General features: G+C 45.8%; 1 long non-coding RNA gene across 1 annotated transcript; it reads left to right on the top strand.

Moving 5' to 3' along the window:
* The first annotated feature begins 1,515 nt into the window (after window positions 1-1,515).
* Window positions 1,516-6,086, top strand: LOC146894991 (uncharacterized). Its single transcript, XR_015001440.1, has 4 exons — window positions 1,516-1,598; window positions 1,773-2,534; window positions 3,577-3,742; window positions 4,963-6,086. It is a non-coding gene; the product is annotated as an uncharacterized LOC146894991 (long non-coding RNA).

Below are 6,086 nucleotides of genomic sequence, written 5' to 3'. Positions count from 1 at the left end.
ACATCTGGGGGAAGGACAGAGGCATCAGTGTGCTGCCAAGGTCAGCAATGAGTTTCACTTAAATGAGGATTAGCGGATTTCAAATGACGGGACTCAGAGGACAGGGACGACCATGACCTCAAGGTCCTTTATCATTGGCAAACAGGCCGAAAATAATTGTGGCCCTGAGATGAGGAGGACTTTTATCTGATTCCAGTTTCAGCTCTGGTGCTGCAAATTTTGGCCTCTGCGATTCTGAGAGAGCTGCTGTGGGCTTCCGCTTACTCTTCTATACAATGGGGATTAAAATATCCCCGCCCTGGGTTTTGTGCATAGGGTGTACCTCTATAGTAGGTATTGAAATGCTATGACATTATTAATAATAATATGTAATTATTTAACTTTTTAATGGATTTTATGTATTTTTTTTCTACGTGTGCGGGTGTTTGTCTGAAGCATGTCTGTCCTGGGACTGGAGTTAGAGACAGTCGTGACCCACCATATGGGTTCAGGGAATTGAACCTAGGTCCTCTGGAAGAGCAGCTAGTGCTCTTTTATATTGCTGGATGTGAGTCTAGCCTGCCTTTAGTTAATATTTATTTATTTAGAGACATGGTTTCCTCTGTGTAACAGCCCTAGCTGACCTGGAACTAGCTCTTGTAGACCAGGCTAGCCTTGAACTCTGCCTCCAGCGAGCCTAGTCTTTTTTTTTTAATATTTATTTATTTATTATGTGTGCAATATTCTGTCTGTGTGTATGTCTGCAGGCCAGAAGAGGGGACCAGACCTCATTACAGATGGTTGTGAGCCACTATGTGGTTGCCGGGAATTGAACTCAGGACCTTCGGAAGAGCAGGCAATGCTCTTAACCACTGAGCCATCTCTCCAGCCCTGCGAGCCTAGTCTTTAATGGCTGAGGCATCTCTCCAGCCCACAGTTAGTGCTCTTAGCCATTCCCCACCTCTACAGCCATTATTCATTCTCTCTCTCTCTCTCTCTCTCTCTCTCTCTCTCTCTCTCTCTCTTCCATTTTGAGACAGGATCTCACTATGTAGCTCTGGCTGTCCTGAACTCAACTCACTTATGTAGACTAGGCTGGTCTTGAACTCAGAGATACACCTGCCTCTGCCTCCCAAATGCTGGGACTAAAGGGCTCTGCAATTATTCTTAACACTGAGGCATTCCCCTTGTCTGAGATTCAGACTCCTTTGTCTGTCTGTCTTCTCTGGACTTGTCTTTCCTCATTTAAACTGTTAAAAAGAGTCGGAGGGCGGGGCATGGGCACGCCTGCCATGCCAACACTTGGCCAACCTGAGCTACACAGTATGACCCCTATCTCAAAAAATAAAAGATGGGGACCAGCAGAAGAAATGGAAACTGTAAAAACTGTTACGTATGATTCCCTCTTCTGCTGTTAGCTTCCTACATCAATGCCCAGAACATGCAGGTAGCACGTCCCTTCATAGCTTCATAAGAATCTATGCTTGCTCAGCCTGATCTGCACACGGAAATATAGGTACTGAGCTTCCGTGGTCACTTAAATAGAAGAACAAACAAGGTGAAAGCTGAGGAAATCCTGACATCTCCTGGCTGTGCTGGTCCAGACTGTGAAGCCTGAAGTAAGTCACACTCCTGCCTGAAACAGCTTCGTGGGCATCTACCAGAAAGATAGATAGTCTCTTTGTACATATACCTGTACTGAGCATGTCCCAAAACTCCAACAGTGTTAATCGCTGGCTATCTCCTGGCTGGGGTTTGTAACTGAACTAACTGTGTGTTTGTTCATCTGACAGGTGTATTTCTGGGAAGGCTATGCATTTGCACATTTACAATTTCAGAGGTTAGCTGCGCTGTGTGACTGAAGGTGCCAGGAGTCGGGGTAATCTGTGATCACATGCCAAAGCTGGAACTCGCCCAACCTCAGCAGGATAAGCAACCTCAACAAAGAGCTTGTGGTAGCCTGGAGCTGCGCTAAGTGCTTTGCATAAATTGTTCCGTTTACTCCTCTCGGCAATTTCGTGAAATAGGCGTTATAATAACACTGATTTTCTATACAAGGAAATTAGAATCAGGAGGCTGGTTTGTGCCCAAGGGAGGATAAGAGCCTCTGTTCAACTAATGCTAAATAAACAACTATTTATTATTTACTTATTTGTGTTCATATAGGGCGTCATTGTTTAGCCCTGGCTAGCTTGGAGCTTGCTGTGTGGACCAGGCTGGCCTTGAATACACAGAGATCTGCTTGCCTCCGCCTTCCAAGCGCTGGCATTAAAGGCATCTGCTACCAAACCCAGCTATCGCTTGTTTTTTGAGATACAGCCTTGTTATTTTGCCCAGGCTGGTCTAGCTGTGGCTGCATGGCGTTGCACCTGGCTTCCTGTGCTTTGAAAGACAAATTTAATGGGGTAGCTGATCCAGATGCCACACAAAGCGGCCACGTCAAGCGTCCAGCCCTTCACTTTCAGCAGGTAGAGCTATCATCCGAGAGAAACCCCGTCTATCATCTGACGAGCGGACGAACACATGGGAATCTCCCTAGCCTGAAATATGATCAGGTACCGAAGTGGGGGGGGGGGGTTCAAAGATGAAATCATTCTTGTGAGACCCCAGCAAAATTGGAGCATGGAGGGTATGGACCTCAGAAAACACTTCTTTGTGCTCACATACACCGTGCTCACACGTCTGCACAGATTTCTGAAACAAAGCATGTCTGTTGTGTTCTCCAAGAGTGCAACAAGCCCCACAATGTGCTCGACAGAACACAGGAACGGACCCACCTCCAGTGAGCTGAGCCAACTTCTGCCTCTGGGTTCCTGGGCCGGTCCACTTCCTGTCCAGTGAGCATTATCATCTTTGACTCTAAATACTTCTTGCCTCAGAGTCCTAGCTTATGCCTGCAGTTTACTAATGGCCATGCAGTCCCACTGCAAGTCTCTGTCATTGCAAATAAATATCATTGCTTTTTCGTGGAATCCCTCTCTAGTTATTATTTAGGTGGACACATTAGACAACGTATTTATTTTTCTTTGGTTAATTGTTTTTCGAGTTTGTAACTAAGAAACCATTGCCTAACCTAAAATCAGGAAGATGTGAACCTGCTCCCATCTAAGGGTTTTATACGTTTAGCGCTTGCCTTGAAATTTGTACAGTTTTTTCTCTTAACCATGATGCTTTGCTGTTTTGTCTGTGACTAGATAAACATATTGATGTATCCACAACCCATGGGATGAGAGGGCAACATTGTCTAGTTAGAGTTTCTATTACTGTGAGGAAACGCCATGACCAAAAGGCAAATTAAGGGGGAAAAAAAAGGTTTATTCTGTTTACACTTCTATAGCACTGTTCTTTATTGACAGAGGTCAGGACCGGAACTCAAGCAGAGCAGGATCCTGGAGTAGGAACTGATGCAGAGGCCATGGAGGGGGGCTGCTTACTGGCTTACTCAGCCTGCTTCCTTATAGAACCCAGGACCACCAACCCCAAGGATTGGCACCACCCACAACGGGCTGGGCCCTCCCTCATCAATCACTAATTTAAAAAATGCCTTACAGCCAGATCTTATGGAAACATTTTCTCAATCGAGGTCCCTCTTTTCAGATTACTCTAGCTTGTGCATCAAGTTGCCGACAGACCAGCCAGCACGCACATGGAATGCTTGAGTAACCAAATTTGCCATCTATCTGGATTATCATTATCTGTGTCTCTCCTGTTCCAGTCTTCCTTGTAGCTAAACGTTGGATTACGGGACAGGAAAGATGGTGAAGTAAGTAAACGTTAGTGGTTAAGAGCACAGGGTGCTCTTCCAGAAGGCCCCCAACCATATGGAGCTCCAGTTCTGGGGATCTGACACCCTCTCCTGGCCCGCAAGAGCATTGCATTCACATGATGCACAAACATTCAAGTAGGCAAAACACTCATAGATATTGAAGAAAAACAGAGTCAAGGTCCAGCTTCTGGATTTGGGGCCCCTCCATCCTCACAGAAGGGAGGACTGGGCAGGGTCTTCACTGCCAGAATCCCTGACATTTTGTAGTCTGTGATCAAACTAAAATCCTCCAAAGACTACTCTAGTCATTCCATTTGCCTCTCAAATCCTTCAAAGACTTCAAGGTCTTCCCAGAAACCTGTTTTTGTTGTTTGTTTGTTGGTTTAAATTATTATTACTGGTAGCTGTGGGCCACAGAACATGAGCCCTGGGACTGAACTGGGTCCTTTGGAAGAGTAGGAAACAACCACTGAGCCATCTCTTCTGCTTGAGGCCTGGATCTGTCTCAACCTGGTGTTCAAGCAAGGACTCTCTTGAGCCGACCTAGTCTCCTTCAGCTGACTCTTCAGGCATCCGGGAGTTGGTCAGACCTAGGCTAGATCTCATGCTGCCTCTTCCTGTTTGACTCTGCATTACAGTTCCTAAAACCCTGTAATCCCTGGCTTCCTGGGCGGTCTGTGAAGGAAGTTTGCTCACGCTCACTTCACAGAGACACGTGCAGACAAATGTCATGTGCAAGCCCTTCCACTTGATGGGTTAGGGAGGCTATTTCTTTTTGACATAAAATTAACAGGTTAATAAATAAAAATATAGAGCACTCTCTCAAGCCTGAATTTCAGTCAGTAAATGATTTTTTTATTATGTATACAATATTCTGTCTGCATGTATGCCTGTAGGCCAGAAGATAGCACCAAACCTCATTACAGATGGTTGTGGTTGCTGGGAATTGAACTCAGGACCTATAGAAGAGCAGGCAATGCTCTTAACCACTGAGCTATCTCTCCAGCCCCAGGAAATGATTTTTTAGTCGACCCTAACTATTCCAACTTAACTAGGTTTCTGTATTTTAACTGGCAACCCTCATTGCACACCTGCTTGCAAGGGTGGACCTCGAATGCCAAGAGTGGCATCCACTCTCTGAAAACGGATGTACTGCATCTTGTGTGCCCCTGGTCCCTGACTGTCCTAAAAGAGGGTGACTTCATTTTCTTTTTCAGTGTGTTATCCCCCAGCCCTGGAATCAGGAGCGCCTGCCAATCACAGGCTTTTAAGTGTCTTGATCCGAAGACTTTCAAGCCAGAAGAAAGGGAAGCAACCTTGATCTCTCTTTGGACAAGAAAATGAGACTTTATTAAAATAAAAATGTGTAAGAAAGTCTTGGCCTTGACAAGTACTGTACGCGAAATTAAATAATTATTAGTGCTTTGAAGAGAAACGTGTCTACGTGATTCACCTTCACAGTCAGATGTATTTCCATCTCTCTTCAAGTAGCTTCGCGCAGGAAACAGAATGGAACTCCTGGCACTGTCTAAAGGAGTAGCTGTCTTCTCTGTGTGTTCCAATGAATTCCAGCCCTCCAGCCCCTAATGGCTGAAAGCTGTCCGTTTGTCTATTGGTTCAAGCAAAAGAGAGAAATCTCTTCCAAAATAGTCCACAAGATGGCCAGGCTCCCCGAGACAGGATCTGAGAGGGCCAGTGAGCTGTGTGGACATTTTAAGAAGGGTTTCTGTTCCGGCTGCCGTGTTTATGTGGAAGACATCTGCTAGCTCCTGTCATTTGCACATCTATGGTAATCCTCTATTGATCTCTGCCTCATATCTCACTTTCTCCATCCTACCCCGCTGTGCCCGGTCCTGTTTCTTTCCTCTTTTACTGTGCTAATTCAATGGTTTCTAATTGGAGCCTCTGCCTGGCTAATGGCTTCTGACCAACTGTAAGGGTTGACATTTCCTTACTTGATTTCCACCCCTCCTTCTGTTCTCTGCTCTCTTTGTGAGCAGAGTTTAAATTAAGCAAGATGTCAGCTCCAGTCCCTTTCTCTATGTCTACTCTGGCCCCTTGTGATTTGGGTGGGGAGAGAGGAGCTCAGTGGAGAGGAGCCCTGGAAACCTGTGCTGAGCTAATCAGTACCAAGCCCCGCAACAGAGCCCACTTCGTTATCTGTCTGCCACATCCCTTTGTTAGTATTTTAGCCCGGTCCCAGCCTGCTTGTCTCAACTGGAGCTGGTTTTATTTTGTCCCCAAGTATCCAACTACACAGTTGTTATTATTGCCAAGGCTCTGAGATGGGCATCAGACAGCCCGTCACTGCGATGTTACAGGGGATTGCCTTAAAGATTTG

This window comes from Myodes glareolus, chromosome 5 (assembly GCF_982192425.1).
Source record: "Myodes glareolus chromosome 5, mMyoGla1.1, whole genome shotgun sequence".
Lineage (NCBI taxonomy): Eukaryota > Metazoa > Chordata > Mammalia > Rodentia > Cricetidae > Myodes > Myodes glareolus.
Note: the sequence above shows the minus strand (reverse complement) of the source record. Positions and strands in the feature narration are given on the sequence as shown.